This window comes from Grammomys surdaster, unplaced genomic scaffold (assembly GCF_004785775.1).
Source record: "Grammomys surdaster isolate TR1022 unplaced genomic scaffold, NIH_TR_1.0 581, whole genome shotgun sequence".
Classification (NCBI taxonomy): Eukaryota; Metazoa; Chordata; class Mammalia; order Rodentia; family Muridae; genus Grammomys; species Grammomys surdaster.
The window spans coordinates 2,267,428-2,287,836 of NW_021605000.1; the positions used below are offsets into that span (position 1 = coordinate 2,267,428).

The 20,409-nt window shown below is 43.5% G+C and overlaps 1 long non-coding RNA gene across 2 annotated transcripts; it reads right to left on the reverse strand.

Annotated features, from left to right (window-relative positions):
• Positions 1-4,350: 4,350 nt before the first annotated feature.
• On the reverse strand, positions 4,351-20,318 carry LOC114633350. 2 transcript variants are annotated; one of them, XR_003713192.1, is made up of 4 exons: positions 20,270-20,318; positions 11,684-11,785; positions 7,938-8,093; positions 4,351-4,734 (listed from the first exon to the last, which is right to left on the reverse strand). It is a non-coding gene; the product is annotated as an uncharacterized LOC114633350 (long non-coding RNA). The 2 variants fall into 2 exon arrangements; XR_003713191.1 differs by having other exon boundaries at positions 20,095-20,309.
• Positions 20,319-20,409: the final 91 nt, after the last annotated feature.

The following is a 20,409-nucleotide window of genomic DNA, read 5'->3' on the forward strand; positions in this document are numbered from 1 at the left end:
GAGAGGGAGAGGGAGAGGGAGAGGGAGAGGGAGAGGGAGAGGGAGGGAGGGAGGGAGGGAGGGAGGGAAGAAGAAGGAAGGGAGGGAGGGAGAGAGAGATGCATCATCAAGTTAATCACCCCACCTCCAAAAGCACCTGATAACTTTTGATCAATCATGGTCTCAAAAAGCAAACTTTCCCTTCTTGCCTAACAGCACTTACCCGACCCAGTGTAGCTCCCATAGTGAGCTAATTGGTTAAAGGCCCTGTAGATGCCACACTAAAAGGGCTACAGACAATGTCTGACTTAGGAGGTACTTCAGCTTAGCAGCTTTTCCTTTACACTGACATCCCTACAACCAGTTTGTTATTCCACTGTCAACAGAGTATTCAAAAGTTCCTGAAGATGATCAACATTTTACTGGAAAATAGACTTTCTGTAAGATGAATGTGCCCAGCCTTAAGTGATGTAAGTACTCCAAACACCTTAAAGTTGGGGGTGGGGGGAGGGGCTGGGCAATGATGCTAGGTAGCTGTGATGGGTTTCACTGGCTGTAATTCCATCACAAAGTGAATATCTGTGTTTGGATCTGAATGTTCTCGATATTGAGTGAAAGGGGGTGCTGAGCCAGTGTGGACCATACTAATAGCCATTCATTCATTCATGGTACAACATCAGCTTACAACAGTGGAACCTCTATACTGGGTATTGTAGCAGAAGTTAAGTGCTTGGTAATGTAGCAGCTAGTGCTGTAAGAAAGGGGTTTTGGGTTTTTTGTTGGTTTGTTTGTTTCTAGCTGTGATCAAGCAGTGTAACTCTCCTGGAAAGGGAGAAAATACTCTGAAGGGACATGCTATCAGATTATTGAAGCAATGGGCCCCAAAGAGTTAACATTTCCCCAGGAATCCCATACTGGGTGAAGGGGAACGCTGAAGCCCTGTTGCTAGCCAGAGATTTCATGCAATTCTGACAACTTTCAGGACCACTGAGAAGGGGAGCTCAGAGCCAAGCCAATGATGTACCAATGGTGGGTGGGACCACACCTTGACTGCATACTTATGCTTACTCACACCTTCTTTAAAAGACAGATTTACTTATTTTTATTTTGTGTGTTGGTGGTTTTGCCTGTATGGATGTATGTGCAGCAACTATGTGCCCAGTGGACATGGAGAACAGAGAGGGCATCAGATCTCCATCAGATGATTGCCAACCTACCTCCATGTAGGTACTGAGAACTGAACTCAGCCTCTCTACAGGAGCAGTAAGTGTTCTCATCCACTGAGCCACCTCTCTAGACCCCCACTCTTGCTTTCTATTTAAGATGAAATGTCATGTTAGAATCCCACAGACAGACAGACTTAGGTTCACTGCACCTCTTCCTTGTTCTTTCCAATGTGATCATGTTGAATAAATGTCTATTTTTCACGATAACCTCTTCTCTTGGTTAGGGTTTTAGTGCTGTGAAGAGACACCATGACCATGGAAACTCTTGTAAAGGAATTATTTGGGCCTGGCTTAAAGTTTCAGAGGTTTAGTCCATTATCATCATGGCAGGAGACATGGTGGCATGCAGACAGACAGTTCTGGAGAGGTAGCTGAGAGTTGTACATCTGGATCCTCAGAGAGCAGGAATAGTCTGAAATACACTTCCTCCAACAAGGCCACACCTTCTCCAACAAAGGCACACCTTCTCCAACAAATACTATCTCCTAATAGAACTACTCCCTATGGACCTATGGAGCCATTTTTTATTCAAATCACCACACCTGTCTCTCAGACAGGTCTTGGGAACGGATGGTTGAACCTGGCTGGTTAGGGCTACCAGGGCTCAGGCCTGGACCCTAAGAACTCTTGCAACAGTAGTTTTGAAATCAATTTCATGGGTCACAAAAAAAAAAAACACTTTAAAAGCAAGCTTAACAGGACAAAAATAGAGGAAAACTGGAATTGTGTCATCTACTGCTCTGGTTTTATACCACCAAACACCAGTTATTCAAATCTCAGATCAAAACACATGTCCACCAATGTAATTCAGTTCTGATACTATCTGAACAGACCCCAAGTCTAAGCACTCAAGGGCACCTCTACTTCAGGTGTGAACAGGAAATGTGGTCTGTAAGCCACACACACCTCTACCCAGCAGATGACAAGCTCCAGGGTCCCATGACTCCTGCTAAGGAAGGTTTGATCATCTACTAGAAAGTTGTATAGGACACAGAAAACTCTGTTATCATCCCAGTTTATTCTAAGAATAGAGATGAGCAGACAGGTGAAGTGCTCAGATCAAGTCTGCAAGGGTCTTGGTGATGCAGAGCCTCAGTCCTTATAGGGTTGGGGGTCATTCATCCTTCTAGGTAATGGTGTGTGTCCTAGGTTGCTTTCTATTTCTGTAATAAACACCATGGCTAAAAGCACTTTGGGGAAGAGAAAGGTTTATTTGGTTTACATTTCTTAGCACAATCCATCATTGAAGAAAATCAGTGCAGGAACTTAAGCAGAGACCATGGAGGAACACTGCTTACTGGCTTTCCCTCATGGCTTGCTCAGCCTGCTTTCTTATACAACTTAGCACCTGGTCAGTGGTGACCCTGCCTCTAGTAGGTTGGGCATTCCCACACCAATATGGTGCTCCAGAGTCTCAAGAATATGCTCTACAGAAAAAACACAGGCCAATCCGATGGAGGCATTTTCTCTATTAGGATCTCCCCCTAGAGATGTCTAGGTTGGTGTCAACTCAAGAAAACCATCAAATCCTGTTTCAGAAACCTGGTGGAACCCCCGGAGGTAACTCTTCCACATTTTCTGACAGCAGTTTCATTGTGCATGTGTGATGGATTGAATCATGAACTGAAGTGGCTGAGGTCAGTCTCTAGTCTCTCTCTCCAGTGGCTGGAGGCTGGGAATTGGAGATGAAGTTCCAACTCTAATCACTGTGGTTCACTTTTCTGGCAACTGGTCCTCATCCTAAGGATTTCTACTGCATGCCTGCCATGAGCCACCTCATTAGCATACAAGAGACAAGAGGCAGGAAATTCCATGGGTTTTAGGGGTTCAGTGCCAGGTATCAGGAACAAAGAATCAATACCTTTTTTATTGTACCTCAGTTGCACAGAGTAAAGATTAGAGTTATTTTGTGGAAGTTTTTCCCTCAATTGTTCACATATGTGTGTTTGTCTTCTTACCAGATCACCATAGGAAAGGTATTTCTTGCTATAGATTGTGGTAGAAACAGTTGGAAAACCTAGCCAGACATGCCTGCCTCACAGACTTAGCTGTAAATTCTGATTTATTTGCTGTGCCAGGGGGGCTGAAGGTTGCCATTTCTCTGATCCAACTCTGAGATCAGGATCTTTGTTTTCCCCAGCTCTTAACTGCAGTATGCAGGGTCTGGTTCCAGTAAGGAGTCCTACGTTCCAGAATCTTGTAAGTTTGCGCGCGAAACACCTTCCTGACAAAGCATTACACATATAATGATTTCTGTCTGTGTCTAAGGGTTTTGGCAAAACATGGATGAAGGACACAGCAAGGCCAGAGAGAAGATAGCTTTAACAAGCAGGGAAAGCTTCTTGGGGGAAGGAACACTGAGCACAAGAATTCAATCTGTACAGATGTGCTCTGCCTTTTCTCTGGAGCTCAGTGATGGGTATGAACTTACCATGGTGTGAAGATGAGTTGGTTCCCATATACCTGTGGGTACACTGAAAGCTCAGTCCTTGGTGTGTAGCATTGAGGCAGTGAACCTTGAAGTCTCTGAGAGAAGTAGTAGGTCACAGGTACTGCATCTTGAAGGATGGATGAATGTCATCATCACTGGGAAGTGGGTCACGTCTGGTGGGAGTAGATCTGCTCTATAAGAGCTTCTTGTTCCAAAAATGAAAGTGTCTCCTCTCGATCTCTTGTTCCCTATGTTATCACATGACCTCTCTTTTTACACATGCTTCACCACTGTAATGCTATCAATCAACTGAGAAGATGCTGTTCTGTGCCCTTGAACCTCCAGACTTACAAGCTGAAGTGTTTTGTTAAGCTACACAAAACAGACTAAATATTGAGATCAGGTTGTACCTTGCCCCAAATCACTCTAGATTATGTAAAAGCAGTAGTCTTGGCCTGAGAGACTCCATTTTGGGGACTGCATTGGGGCAGATACAAGAAGAATAGCATCTGCCCCGTGCCATCCATGCAGCGAAGACTGATAAATGACTTGTTCCTGGGATAGAAGGGAGACACCATATAAATATTTCAGGGGCTCCGGAAGTATGACTAGACTGAGGGCTGCCACAACCTGTACCCCAACAAGCCAGAGCAACCACACAGCCTTCATAACATAGTAAAAGAGCTCAATTCATACCAATATGCAAAAAAGAGCTGCTATTAAAGAAGATTTATTTAATGTGGCCATATCAGGGAGAGGGACAAAGAGGTCAATGGCTATTCAAGGTCTGTCTTTGGGACTAACATGAGGGTAGGGGTTTAATTAAACTAGCAAGAGATATTCATGGGTGAATATTCAGCCAAAGTGTGGTCTCACACACATCCCACTATCGCCACTACCCTGTCCAACATTGCCTCTGCTCCAAGAGGTCCATATGGTTGTCTCACAACTTATAAATCCTTTTCCAGACATAAGTTCCTCCTCTGGCAGAGAGCTCTGTCTCTGGTTGCCCCTGGGACTTCAGCCATTTCTTCTTCCAGGAAATTTCCTAGGAAATTTATTTATGTCTTGGGGTTCATGGTTTCAGTCATCTGATAGCTAAGGAGAGAGACACAGTATTTCTTTAGAATATATTCATTCTTATCAGGTGGGCTGGTTATATGAGCATATTAAAATCATATCAGGGAAGCCAGGTCCAGAAACCTAGCAGATACATCAGATGTGGGTGTGTGACTCCCTCACCTGGATGTCACAAAGAGGTAGGTACACAGTATTGTAATGGGGATAGCCCCCACCCAACCATCATCTGACCACCCAGAAGAACAGACAGATAGACTTTTGACTCTCCCTAGGGCTTCCACCCAGATTCTTCCCCAGATGCTGTTGATGTTGCTACTCAAAAGCCATCTGCCAATTCTCCTGCCTATCCATCTGGCTATGCCCTTTCACCTTTGCAGCTGGACTCAACTCTACATCTCGTGTCTGTGGACCATAGAAAGCTGACTACAGCAGAAATGTCTTCCTAGAATTGGTTTGGGTTTGTTATCTTACCAACAGACTATTTACATTTCTATCAGGCCTTCTTCTGAACCCTTTTGAATTCTGCTGTGGCCTCTAGCCTTTTGTAGCCTTTCGGAGGCCACATATACACAGAGATCTAGATAGATTTATAGGGTGCTGTGTAGTGTGTAATCTGAGAGTTAGCGGTAGTTAAGATGAGAATGAAAGAACCTGTGTTCACCTTGGCCAGGGTTAGGCGGGAAAGCACAAATAGCTGGCAAACTGCTGTCACTGAAACCACCATGTCTTGTAAAGTTTTTGTTATTCCATAAATCCTGACAGGGTAGAAAGACACGAATGTGGTCCTGACATTGGGCTCTCACACCACTAAGATGCTCATTCATCACCAGAAAACTCAGCTTGACCCAATTAATACAATGAAGCAGACAATTTCAGTGTGAACTTATAGTAGGCTACTGATAGTTATACCATCTCATGAAAGTATTCCTGAGAGTACTTTACATGCTAAAAATATCTTGAGTAAAACTGGTCTCTAGACCAGCCCTAAATTCCTACAGTAAACTAGCCTCTAAATTCCTCCACACTGTGACCTTGAGCTAAAGGTTAAGTGTCTGACCATTAATTGTTATCTCTCTGCTTCTGTAAACAATGCTTGCTTTTTGTATATATCACAATTGCTTATTTTGTCCTTTAAAAATCTCAGACCAACTAGAGGTTGGGGTTGCTTCCTGCTACTCTACTTGGACAGTCCCATTGGCAGTTAGTAATGACCCCATTCTGCTTAATCAGGTCTCTTTAGGGGTTTTTCTCTTCAGGTCCCCCAAACAAACTTATATTGCTAGATTGTTTCAGGTGAAATTGTCCCACAGAGACACCCTGACACCCAGGAGTCCAGGGCATACTAGAGACTGAGATGAGACCAGGACAGCATACAGCACTCTCAAAGCACTTGAAAAGTGACCAGGTCTTGTTGGGTTGCTGAAAAGACTCTGAGTTTGGAAATCCTAAGCCAAACCTACCACAGATGAGATACCTTTAAGACAGTAAGGAAGTCAGGATGGGGAGAGGGGAAGATTCAGCCACAATGTCACTAAAGCTGAGACCTCGAGTGAGCCAACAGGAAGCCCTGAAGTTGAGGTTGAGATACCTCCAGTTGAGGGAAAAGGTCTGGGCCTTTGTATTCCCATTTCATCCAGATATCCATTGAATATTATTTGAGTTTTCCAAGGGCATGGGATTTTAGGGAAGTGAAGAAGAGGACATGGAAGGGGCCCACAGTCCTCCTTGAGGGCATGACCTTGACATCACTCAGGTGCACCTCTACACATTTCCAGCACTGCCCAGGTGCCAAGCTGGGGACTAAGCCTTTGCCACTCAGGCCCTTAAGGGCCATTCAAAACCAAATTGCAGCTGGAAACAGCGAGCCATTTGTATAGATTCATCTTGGCATAGACTCCCCATCTCCACTGATGACCTTTTCCTCTTCATGGTACAAGAAGGACATTTCTCATAAGAAGTATGTACCCTGCCTTTGAGGACAAAGGAGAAAGTGGCAGGCTCCAGCAGCTTCTCAGGTGCCCTAAGGTCAAAACCATCAAGATGTCCCACTTACAGGCAGATTTGGGGTTGATATCTTCTGATTCCTTCAAAATCAATACAGGACTGTCTTGCCGCAGAGGACAGGATGAAGAAAATGTGGAGGTGTGTCTCTCCAGTCAGTGTGATACAGGCAGTGATTGCAGAAGGGATGCCCCCTGCCCCCCTCACCTCCTTTGGTTAAGTCCTTGCTCTGTTATATCAGCTGTGCCATCCCAGAAACTTCCTTACACTTCTGTGTCTCTGTTTTCTGGGTTGTAAAACAAGAATGAAAACAACATCCACTATACAAGTGGTGTGAGGAATAAGCAAGTGCGGGCCTGTCAAGAGCTCGAAAAGGTGTGGAATCCATATCAGCTGGTATTATTTTTATTTGAAAAGAGAGAGAGCCTCTGTGGCTTGTGGGGGATGAGGCAATAGAGAAACAGATGTGGTTGAAACAAGTCCTTTGACAAGGCTCTGCTTGTGGAAAGCCCAGCCATGAGCAGGGAAGTGTGCTATGGATGAAGTGTGGTGGGCCCTGCACAAGATGACCATGTCCTACTCCCCAGTACCCATGAATTGTTCCACATGGCAGACAGATGTGGTTAAATAAAGGAGTCACTCCATTTCGTGTTGCTTTAACAGAATACCTGTGACTGGATAATGGAGACAGAGAGAGATAGAGAGACAGACAGACACGGCACGGCATCTTACCCCTATCATAGCAGCACCTCAAAGGCTAAAGTAAGAAGATTGTCATAAATTTGGGGCCCTCCTGGGCTATACAGAAAGGTAAGAGCCAGATTTTATAGTGATACCCTCCCTGTAGCAAAAATAAAATCATTATATTTTACACTACTGGGGGATGGACAATTCTGAGATCAGTGACCCCTCTGATAGGGCACAGGAATCTTCTTCCATAATCCCAGGGCAGAAAGCAGAATGTCAAGGCCAACTGAGATTTAGTGTAAGAGAACTAAATTTAACCTTTCACAAGAATCCACTCAGAATGAATGTATTAATCCACTTACGAGGGTAAAGATGGGGCCTCATATCCAAGTTTGTGTCTTTCCAGCTTCCATGGAGGAAATGGGTAAGGAGACAAAAATCTTGGTTCCTTGGTGGATGGAAATGCCTGTGGTTACCAGCATTAACCTTGCAGTAGGACACTGTCCTGAGGTTGACAGTTTGGGTTTACTTACTTTTGGTTGGTGGTGTTCCATGGTGTCAAGGTGTCTTGTTCAGCAAAGAGCTTCAGATTCACATCTGGAGACCAGAGCAGGAGGTGGCAAAGACCACTCTGGAGTCACATTCAAACATCTCAGTGCATCTTTGTCAGATTTCAGACATGTCTAGAACTGAAACAGTCAAGCCTTAGTGCATCGTAAAAGGCACAGAGAGGGAAGAGATCATGCAGCTTAGCATCAGCCCCTACTGAGGTGTCCCAGTCACAGGGAGTGGGAAGGGAAAGTGAGAACACTGGGGACACAGCCCCAATGGTTCTGCTCCTTCTGACTTTGTCATCCTTCCACATGCCAGCTTATTGTTTTGTGGCTTCAAAGCAGCAACCCATTGTTAAGCACCTAAAACGAAGATCTGTCATCCAGAATCTTGAAGCTATTACTGACAAGGCGAAGGACAGAATTCCAGTCATAACACATTGCTGTTTTTCTCTCCCTCTGTTTTTACTTTGTACTTGAAAAAAAGGCAGCCAACTCCAAGTCCACAGCACAAGCTCAAGTCCAAGGTCTATTCTTATTTTCTGCCCCCTTGTACTTTGCAGAGGATGTCCTCACCCACCAGCTGGACCTGGCATTCAGTGTTAAATCTGCTAGAATCTGCTAGAGAGGGAACTTTTTGTGCCCCACTCCAAGGCCACCACATCAGAGTCTGGGGTGAACGGAAAGGTGAGCATCACCATCACAGTGGCATGCTAACAGGCACAGCATTTACTTTTAAAATGAAAAGCCAAATTGAGGAAAGAGTAGAAGGAAGTTGGAAATGCAAAGGGTGCAGAAACTGGTCCTCACCACAAGAGGAAAACAGACACAAGCATTCCAGGGGCTGGAAAACTTGACTGCGCACATACTTTTTTTTTCTTTTTTAGCCCATAGTGTCTTTTTTTTTTTTTAATTTCACTTAAAAATATAGACACAACCTTTCCTTCAAGTGATCTTATAACAGAGCACTCTATGAGAATATGTTTTACAGGAATAAAATCAGCAGGGCTGAGGGGTTCTTATTATGATGGAGCAAGGGTCTCTCTCACCCAGGGCACCTACTTTGCCCCTCTGTGCCACTCCAACAGCCAGAGACCCCCTGGGAGGGCAGGTGAGAAAGAAGGCTTTGCTTGTTTGTTTTTAGAGTCAGGGAGGGTCTGCTGGGACTCTGGTTGTCCTCAACTAACTAGCCATGGCTGACCTTGAATTCCTCAACATTTTGCTTCCTGTTTTCCATGTGCTCAGACTAAAGGGTGCACCATCATGCCTGGATTGAGACAAGGCAGCTTTTTGACAACTGTAGATGCACCACAGCAAAGGAAACATGAGAAGCATCTGTATGCATGCTGCGTTATAACATTCTTCTTCCTCATCCTGGTCCTGTCATTCACACCCAGGGCCATGTGCCCTTGACACCATGTGGCTCTGTTCTGGGGTTTGCCTGTCTCTCCATCTAGTTTTTAAATTCTATAAGGACAGAGACCAAGAAGATCTTAATATTGAAACCCTTAGCCAAGTACCTGGTTCTTCACAAGGACCCAGTGAGCATAAGGAAGACAGGCAATCAGGCAGGAAGACAGGATAGGGAGATGGCTAATAAAACAGGAAGACAGGATAGGGAGATGGCTAATAAAACAGTATCCCTGCTCTCTGAGCCTGGACCATGAGGCCTCAGAGTCCTTCTCAACACAACACTACAAACAACTACCCTACATCAGTCCTCCTTAAATTCAAACCCTAATGGTCCTGGGGAGATGGAGAAGTCCTTAGTTTTCTGACAGGAGCCAACACTGGCAGAAAAGAGTGAGAGGAGAGGCTGCTGTTGGCCCACAGAATTCAGTTTCTCCCAAAGCTTCACTTAACTCCAGGGTACTAGTCACAGGTTACTGGTTGGGGTCACTGGGATGTAGTTGACTTAGGAGATTTGTAGAGTTGTCACCAGAGTAGCTCCTGAAAACAAAGCCTCAGGCTGGCAGGAACTCTTCCTTGGGCTGCTCAGCTGCAAACCAGATGGGCTTAGTCAATGGTCACCTCCCTCACAAATCTAAGGCTTTGGCAAACATGGGTGTACACTGCCACCCAGTGGTTATAGTTGGTAACAGGACAAGGATTAAAAAAAAGCGGACAACCACAATATCCAAGGAATGGATGCGTGGGAAGATAACAACTGGAATTATTTTATTTAGCTTTTCTCAGCTAACCAAAACACACATTCATATTATTGTATATAAAATGCTGTGGGAAACTCAGTTCAGAAAAAGGAGACTCAAAACTTTTAAAGATGCTACCATGTACTACTGGCCAAGAAAGAATGACCGGCTTGGGAATTCAGCTCAGATCCCTGGGATCCTATCCAGATGTTTGACCAGCTGGTCACACGAGTCCCCTCCAGTCAATTACTTTACTTGATGTTTCTAATCAACAGTGTTATATATGTGACGCTGTAAGCTTTTACATTTAATATTAGCTCATAACTCAGGAGCCTAAACCAGATGTTTTGGGTGAGAAAGAAATTGATGACTTATCAGGAGATTGAACCCAGGCCACTGGCTGCTCTCCAGGCCTTCTGCCAGCTGAGCAGCAGAGCAGAGCGCCTGTTACCCACTCTTCAGTTACAGAGGGAGGAGGGCACCAAGTGGGGCAGAGCACCAGTGTATGGCAGCATGCAAGGGAATCTGGGCAGTGTTTCCTTATAAAGCAGGAGCCCTGTGTTCTTTTAAGTCAGTAATGATCAGAATTTTCAGTGCTTTAGACATGTTTATGATTTTATGGGGGAGAGGGAAATTATGATGGAGAAGAGACTGAATACACAACCGAGAGAAGGCACTGAAGTGACATAGTGGTTGCAGATGTGGGGAGCTCATGTTTTAAAGGTACTGCCTTAGGGACCGGAGAAAGGCTCAGTGGCTAAAGTGCAACCATGTTACGGGATATTACATGAGGACCTGCATTCAGATCTTCAGTACCCACATAAGAACTGAGCACACCACAACACATTTCTGTAACTCCAGCACTACAAACCAAGGGGGTGGGGGCAAAGGCAGCCAGGTCCCAGGGTCCCACCAGCTAGCCAATCTAAGCCAAATTATCAAGCTCCAGGTTCAGTGGCAGATCCTTGCAAAAAAAGTAATAAAGTAGAAAACACGTTTAAAGAAAACATGCTAGCATCCATCTCTTGCTGCCTCATGGACCTGAATACTTCAACATGAACAAATACATACATGAGCACAGAGATACAGACTCGATCCAAGCATGATCATGCCTATAAGCCCTAGCACCTTGGATTCTGAGGCAGGAGGATGACTACAAGACTGAGATCAGCCTGGGCTACATAGGAAGTTCATGAGACAAATTGAGACTCTGTCTCAAACAAACAAACAAACAAACAAACAAACAAACACACTGTTATTTCCTCTGCCTCTCCTGGGCAGTGAGGCCCACTCATTGCAGGAGTCCAACTACAGAGAAGAGAGAAAAGTAGTCTTCTGGGTTTTGCTTTCTGAAAGCCAAGCTTCCAGGAGAATGAGTATGACAAGTCACCCCGCCTTCATGAGGGTTTAAACTCATGAAGGACCAAAGACATTTTTGCCCTCCTGCACCCCTCTAGAAACACACACCAATCTTTAAAGCAGGGGACAGAAATTGGTTGGGTCCTGTGTCTGACTTTCTTGCTTAGAATCCTGGAGAAGGGTTGCTGGAGAGGTGGCATAGCAGTTCCCAACACTTACCTCTCATGTAGAGTACCAGAGTTCAGCTCACTGTGTCCACAGGAGGCACCTTGCAGCTGCCTGTAACTCCATTTTCAGGGATTAGATGTCCTCTTGTAGTCTCTGTAGGCACAAAACAAATGTGGTACACACACGCACACACACACACACACACACACACAAATTGTCCTTAGATAGGTTTCTATTGCTGTGATAAAACACTGTGACCAAAAGCAGTTGCAGGAGTGGGCCAAAGGGTTAATTTCAGCTTATAGTTCACAGTCTATGATGAAAGGAAGTTGGGGCAGGAATTCAAGGCAGGAGCCTAGAGGCAAGGCCATGAAGAAATGATCTTTACTAGCTTGCTCCTCCTAACCCAGGACCACTTGTCCAGGGGTGGCACTACCCACAATGGGTTGGGCCCTCCTACATCAACCCTTAATCAAGAAATGCCCCCAGACTTGTCTGTAGACAAATATAATGGAAGCAATTCCCCAATTAAGGTTTCCTCTTCCTAGAAATAGCTAGCTAGTGTCAGGTTCTCTCTCTCTCTCTCTCTCTCTCTCTCTCTCTCTCTCTCTCTCTCTCACACACACACACACACACACACACACACACACACACACACATTCACACTCACAAAAATTAAACACATAAAATAAATCTTGAAAAAACATCATTTCCTGGGAAGGGAACAGACCTGGGCCAGGCAGGGCTGCTGCTGGGTCTGGCCTGGTAGAACCCAATGATTCTGTAGGAGATAAGCCCTGGGAAGCACTGAGTAAAACTCCTAGTACAAAAGTACTTAATAACCAGCCATTCTTTCTGCATTATCAGATGACTGAAGTGTCAAGGATTTGACCATGGTCCATTTCCTCTGATGGGTAAATGCCCAGCAAAGGAGAGCCAGCACAGAACCTGCTCACTCCCTCGTTCTATCCATTCTCATGTTGAGCATGGTGTCTTCTAAAGTCAACTGGTGCTAAGCAACATGTGAAATTAAGCTGTGTAAACTTGGCTGGGTTATAGCTCCAGATAGTTCATTTGCCATTGATTCCAGCTGTTTCTTGACTGTGCATAGATAAAGCATGATTCAGTTGCTCTTCTGTTTCTCTGATAATACTATGATGAAGGCAGCTATAGAAGGAAGGGTTTATTTGGGCTCATGGTTCTAGGTCCATCAGAAACCATCAGAAGCAGGGAATTAGGACAACTGGAATCAGGAACATCTCGTGCAGCAAGCAGAAACCAAGACACATGGGAATGGCATGTGGCTTTTGAAACCTCTCAGCTTGACCCCACATGATACTTCCTCCAGAAACCTTGGCCTTCTAAACTGCCCAAACAGCCACCAACTTGGGACCAAATTACTCAAATGGCAAACTGTGGAGAACAACTCATTCAAATGACCACAGGAGAGGACCTGTATCTCCAAACTGCACATCTCATGTTCTGGGAGACTGCAGAGTTAGTTTTTGGGTAGAGAGAGGGAGACAGACAGACAATAGGTGAGTGAGGGTGGGTAGTAAGTGCTAGTGGTATGGGGACTATATACTTGGGTGGCTGTGCTATAGTAAAAATGAATTTTTAGCCCTAGTTCAACAGGAAGCAATTATGAGAAGACTGTTATCTTAGCTCCTTAGGTTGAGACGGATGGTTTTGGTCATTTTACGAGTTATCGATTTGTTGTCATTTTAGGGGATGATTGCAAATAATCATGGCCCTGGACACGGAGGAAATGAAATGGGGAGCTTAGACTCAGGGATTTCTATCTTTTTCCCCCTCCTCTTCTCTATCCTTCTTCCTTTCTTAGATAAAGTGAAGGGGGTTGAGAAGAAAAGGGGGAATGTAGAACTATCATATAGAAATAATGCAATAAAATGGTAGATTATTGAATCTACTCTTCAACTTAGAGTTACTACCATTCTCAAATAAGGTTATTTTTGTTTACATTGTTATGGATTATAGATTATCCAAACAAGTTTAAGGTTTTCATTGATATGTACCTTGTATACTGATACAAAATTTAAGATTGATTTTGCTACAACATAATGTACATATGTTTCAACTCTTGTATAGGTATTGTGCCTATGAGACTCATTCAAAAATAAAAAGTTTCATCCTAGTCCTTCTAATAGCTGCCATTGCAAACTGTTTAGGATAATGCAAGTTAATTCTAATTAAGTAATACAAGTTAATAGTCAATCAAACTCATGGTCTTGTTCAATACTAGTCTGCATCATCACAGATATATACATCCTGGCTTGAACAGGTAATAGGTAGCTGGAGACAGGCAATGTTACCTTGTTCAGATATGCTATAAATAGATCGATGGTCTTCCAAAACCTCATAGACTCAAAGAATATGGTATTTAAAGATCTTTTATTATTAATTTAAGGCATTTTAACTCCTGGCAGTACCCCCATTAGATTTGGAAGAAGAAGAAGAAGAGCATCAGAAACCTTCATGTGAAGTTGCTTCAACTGTGGCAAGCTAGCCACCAGGCAAAGAAAATGTCCTAACTTCATCTACACACAGAATATTATCCAAACTTGACAAATGGATGCAGGGAAGTCGACTATCAAGTTCTGCCAAGAGAGGGTAAACAAGTCCTTCACAATTCCTGCTTCACATAAGATCTACCAGATATTTTGGACCCAAAGGCTGAAGATGATGCTCCAACAATGTTTTAGAGAATATTGGGGACTGTCAGCTGTCTTTGTCACTTCTTAGTCTTGGAAGCTGCTGCTTGCACTTCCTACTTACTCAGTGTTGGTATCAGGGACCGATTTTATGGTTGCAAATCACCTCTGAACCCAGGAATGATGGTGATGTCACCCATAGGAGACAGGGACCCATGCATCTGTTGCCATGGTAATCACCATACATCCCCAGTGTCTGTTTGGTTTACCTCCCACATTGACGTGTGAGCAGTTACATCACAGCATAAATAAAAGGCAGATCCTCTTGAGCTTTGCTCTCTCTCTTTTCACTTTTCACCCTTTGTCTCCATCGCCCCCCTTTGCCCTCCTCCCCCACAATAAGCCTCTCTCATGTAGAACTGCGTTGGCCTAGTGTGGTCTGTGTGGACACATCCACGATTCTATCACAGCACTCAGATAATATTTATTCCTTCTCAGGTCCCTGATTTAAATACTACATAGTTAAAGTTTCACAATTAAGATTAAATTGTTTAGGATTTTTGTTTAGGTCTACAAAAATGATTTTAGGCTAATAGTACAAGGCAGGATAGAAACTGATTTAAATGCGGAACTCTGAACTCACCAAGATAGGTTAGATAATAAAATACTCTCTCTTGAGTTGCCAAATACAGACTGGACTTTTTAAATGTAACTCTTACCTAATAATTTTGTTTCATAATTGTTACAATTATATTCAATTTATATTTGAAAGAAAAAGAGCCTTTCATTGGACTAAAAAGGGAACTGTAGAGAGAGTATCTTGTGTATTGTATGGATGTATCACCTGTCAATTAAAAAACCTATGGCCTACAGGTAAGGGTAGAATAGAAGGTGGGACATCCAGGAAGCAAAATGAATTCTGGGATAGAGTCAGGCACAGGAGATTCAGCTGGGGAAATTTGACAAGACAGAAGCATGGAACTTGAGCACAGGTAATCAGCTATATGGCAGAATGTAGGTTAAAATAAATCGTATAACTTAAGTCATAATCTAATAAGAGAAAAGCCTAGCTATATGTGGCCAAATTATTTGTACATATATTTTGAGTATGAGTCTTATTTCTGGGAACATGAGATTGGGAGGAAGAAATAGGACATAATTTCTCCATGGATTTCTACTGGACAGTTGAAGGTTCTCATTATGCTTTGGTGGAGGGAGAAGGGTATTGTTCACATTTGCCAGCCATTTATACTATGCCTATGATAGGTGAAAATTAGAAAAATGTTCCCTGTGCCCTGCCTGAGGAAACTGGGCAGGTGTCACTTGCTCACCTGTACTGATCCTCAGTTCCAGTTAGGGGACTGGTATGTCTGTCCTCCCACTCTGTAGACACCAGTCCCTGTACAAAAGTTACCCTGGTAGGTATGTGTAATATATGCTATGAGCACCCCTTTTTTAAAAGCATGGAACAAGCAGAATCTCACTCACAGGTCGCGAATAGCTCCTCAACCCTCAATTCTGGAGGATTCTCACAATGACTGGCTTGCCCAGAACTGGAGAAGTTGGTTATGGTCAAGATATATACACTAGAGGGTGGAAAGACCAGGCCTTGGAATCAAAGATGAAACTCTAGAACATGGTTCAGGGTAGCCACCAAGAAGACAGTCTGCTAGTGGTAGGTTCAGGTAGTCAAGTTAGTTGTGGGAAGGGGTTGTGGTATTCAAGAGGGTTCTGGCCCAAAGAGCTGAGAGAAAGTGAGGCCGTCCAGGCCACTGCTCCTGCTCCAACTCTCACAGTTGAGACAGAACTAGCAAGTGTGTTTATGAGTGTATATATGTAAAATTAGGTTATAAAATATGGATATATCATGCGTATATGTAAAACAACTCCTACACCAGAGTAAACTGTCCATATATTTCTATCTTTGTTGGTGGTCATAGGGTAGAGCATGCCAAGAAAACCTGAACTCTTCTATTCCAAAGGCCACTTTGCTGTTTAACTTGAATACTTCTCTAATCACAAGGTATGATCTATTTACCTCTTCTTTGGTTCTAGGTGGATGCTAAGACTTGCTTTAAGTTCTAGGTTCATCACTCCAAAAGCACTGTGGTTTCATTCCAACTTCTTGGAGACTAGCTACCACAAGAAGCTCAGCCTGACCACTGAAAAAGGACAGTCTACATGGATGGAAAATCTTAGGGACTAGTGGCACCTCAGCCCACAGTCAATATCGCAATGCCTAGTTTGGAAGGCCATTTGGACATGCCACTCCTCATGGAACACACTAGGAAAAAAATACTCAAGTTGCAGAGAGACAAGCCATCCTTCTGTGTGTATCTCTCTGTGAGCAATAAAGGGTGGAAATGATCCCAAGTCACTGGGTTTAGGGTAGTCCCTATATATGGCAATGAACAACTAAGTAAATGGAAGTGGGTAACTTATATTAATTCAGAGTTTCATTGGGTTCTGAAAGTCCATGGCCTCCATTTCCACTTCCCAGAATTCTTGGACATGCAGGCACTCTCCCCTTCAGCAAGTCAGGAGACAATTTTATCCCATCATGTGTCCTTTCATAGATGCCAGTCCCATCAAATTGGCAATACTGACCAAGACAAGCTAAGTTTACAGTCAAAGCCTGTGTCTCAGGCTGGGTAAATGGCTCAGAGAGTAAAGCACTTGCCACTTAAATATGAGGACCTGAGTTTAAATCCATAGAGCCCATGTAAAGTCAGATGCAATAGCAGGAATGTTATGTACGGTATAAGCTATGAGAGACATGTTTAGTTTTGAAGATGTGACTTTGACACAGCAAGCCAAAGTAAAAGAATAAAAATTGGGGGGGAGGTACACAAAAGTACAAATTGGACACTCAAAATATTCAGCAGAGATCATTCAACTGGGGAAGTCCCCTTAGAACCAGCCAGATAGAGTTCTCAACCAAGTATTCAGGGCCCTGGCTTTATCTGAATAGAAGACTCTGAATTCAAGACTATTACAGCTTGCAGGAGTGAGATTTGTGTCTTGCTACTGGTGAAAATACTTTCTATAGTTTAACGTATGTTCACTTTGGGAATATCTGACAGATATGTGTCTAGGGCAACAATAACAGGGCTCTACTTTTTTTGTGTATGGGATTTAGTATGAAAGTGTTCTCTTAAATGGACTTTTTGGTTTGTTGTTTTGATTTTTTCAAACAAGGCTTCTCAATGAAGCCCTATCTGTCCTGGAACTTACTCTGTAGACCAGGCTGACCTAGAACTGAGAGAGTCACCTGCCTCTGCTTTCCCAGTGATGAGACTAAAGGCGTGTACCACCACTGCCTAGCTCCTACAGGAATTTTTTATTGTACTTCCTAACATATTCTTTTTTTAAAAAATGTGCCAGATGTGGTGGTGTACACCTTTAATCCTACCACTCAGTAGGAAGAGGGTAGTGGATCTCTGTGAATTCAAGGCCAGCCTGGTCTACATAGAGAATTCCAAGACAGCCAGGGCTACATATAGAGACCCTGTCTCAAAATAATAAAATAAAAAGAATTTGTGATTGTTTATTTTTAATATTTGTAGGAGTGGTGGTGTCAAGTAAAAAAATAAAATGGCATGTAGCATTTGTTTCAGGGCTTTAAAATGGAGTTAAAAGTTCTCAGACAGGCCACAGCCGAAATTCTGAAGTGGGCTGCAGATATGCCATTCCTCAGATCCAGTTGATTTTTCAAAGATTGTTAACCTCTCCTGACCCCTACAACAGACCCTCTCCTCCCAAATACTCAAGAGGCCAAGACAGCACCCAATCCACCCTTTAAAAGAAATTGCTTAATTTTTGCCAGCATCAACCACAAGTTCTTGATTAAAAGATATAATTTAAGATAGGTGGTGGTGGTGCATGGCTTTAATCCCAGCGCTTGGGAGACAGAGGCAGATGGATCTCTGAGAGTTTGAGGCCAGCCTGGTCTACAGAGTGAGTTCCAGGACAGCCAGAGATATACAAAAAGACACTATCTTGATAAAACGTGCGTGTGTGTGTGTGTGTCTCTCTGTGTGTGTGTGTGTGTGTGTGTGTGTGTGTGTGTGTGTGTGTATGGTAAAACCTTTAGGGGCTTAAACTAAAGGTTTTAAAGTGTCTTTAGGGGCAGCCACTATCTGGCAAAGCTCCAGATATTCTAGAATTCATGAATGTGATTTCCCTAATATCAATCCTAATTAGCCCCAAGCAAATGCAATTCTTCTTGTTCTTGGCTAGGTAATAGTATATTACAACCTTTCTTGTGTATAAGCCCTCAAAAGTTGTTCAGTTATCTGTAATTTCCCTGCCCGTCACTGGTATGATTACTTCAAGTAGGATGGACATTGTCACAGAGCAGTTTCATATTCAGTGTGGCTTCCAAGTAAAGACCACTCTGCATTCCTCAAGGGTGCTTTCTGGATTTCTAGTGACTTCAATGGAGATCTCTGTTGTGGAGAAAATCCTCAAGATGCTCTGAAGAGGTAGTAGGTCTTTTTCTCAAATGACCCACAAGGGAACACCAAATGTTACAGTGACTTGCATATAGTCAGTCTCTCAGCCTGCCTTTCCCCTTTCTCTGCTGGCCTAGATCCACTAAGAACCTAGGCTAGGTTTGACCTCACTGGAGCCATCATGCCTAGATGTTATTGTTTTTAAATGTACATGGATATTTTTCATGAAAGTATGTTTGTACTCTAAGTGCCTAACTGATACCTGCTAAGGTCAGAAGATGTCAGATTCTGTGGGACTGGAGTCACAGAAGATAACTTGTCATGAGTCACCATGTGGGTGCTGGCAACAGAAGTTCAGACCTCTGAAGAGTAGCCAGTTTTCTTGAACTATGAGCCATCTATCTAGTCCCAGAATTTAAAAAAAAAAAAGTGTGTCTGCCTGCCCACCCACCTGCCCAGGTTGTGAAAGGGTCTCATGTAATCTCAGGTTCACCTCCAACACACTATCATGATTGTCTGGCCTAAGAGCCACCTGACAGCCCTCCCTGAATATTTGTTTAAATACATTTCCTGCAGGTGGCAACATTTTCTTCTGTATAAATTTCTATTATTTATTCAGTGTATCTCTTTAGTGCCACTCAAAGCGCTGGCCATTGAAGGGCCTTTAGCTAGCCCAAGCATGGTAAACATGGCTTTGGCAGGCCTTACCTTCTCCTCCATATCCTCTGTCTTGCTTTTAAAAAAATCCATTAGATTACATCCCTAAAGCTAGACACCAAGGTCTATTCCCTTATTTGACCATTTTCTCCTCCTAAGGCTGACCACGAAGGTCCATCTATCAAAGTATTGAAGTCCAGCCCCATGAAAAGCTCCCTTTGGCTCATCTAATTAACATACACAATCAAAACAAACCAATTCATCCTAACGGGGGGGAGGGTGTCTCTTTTTTCCTTTATAATCTGCCATTTGCCTATAGCTGGTCTCCTCCCTATCCAGAGGCAGTCCTTTGTGCCTCAGGTGCAAATAGTCCTCTCTCCTCTCTATTGACCTTTTTCTCTTCTCCCTAGTCATCTATCTCCTTTCTTTGTCTCTTATTCCCTGCCCTTTGTTCCTCTGGGGAAAATAAATCTCCTTTGTGCTGAGAACTTGGTCTTAGGGTGTCCGAAGTAGTCTTTCGAGGTCCCTACAGCCATACTATTCTAAATATCTCCCAAAGATAAGCACTTTTTAACTACTTCCGTCTTGAAGTAAGGAATGCAAATAAGAAAACCGGCTCATAATACCAATAAAACCCAATAGTACGAAGCTTACTTAGTCTTTTAATCTCTATCCTTACCCCAAAACGAAGAATATCATATGAAATGTGTTTTTATGGTGGAAATCCAACTAGCCAGATCTAGCTCCCATGCGATATTCACCATCATCAAAAGGAAGAACAATGCGAAGCTTGGAGTACTTTTGTCGAAGAGCACAGCTCCTAATAGCAGAAGACAAATCTGAAAAAGACTCACTCCTTTCCCAGTAATGCCTTTCGAGTACTTGCACTCCCAGAAGTCCCGCCTCCGCCAAGTGACAGTAGCCGGAAAACGTCAACACTGGGAAAGCCGGAACAGGTGAGGGGGCGGGGCCTCCGGCGACGCTCTAGCTTTCG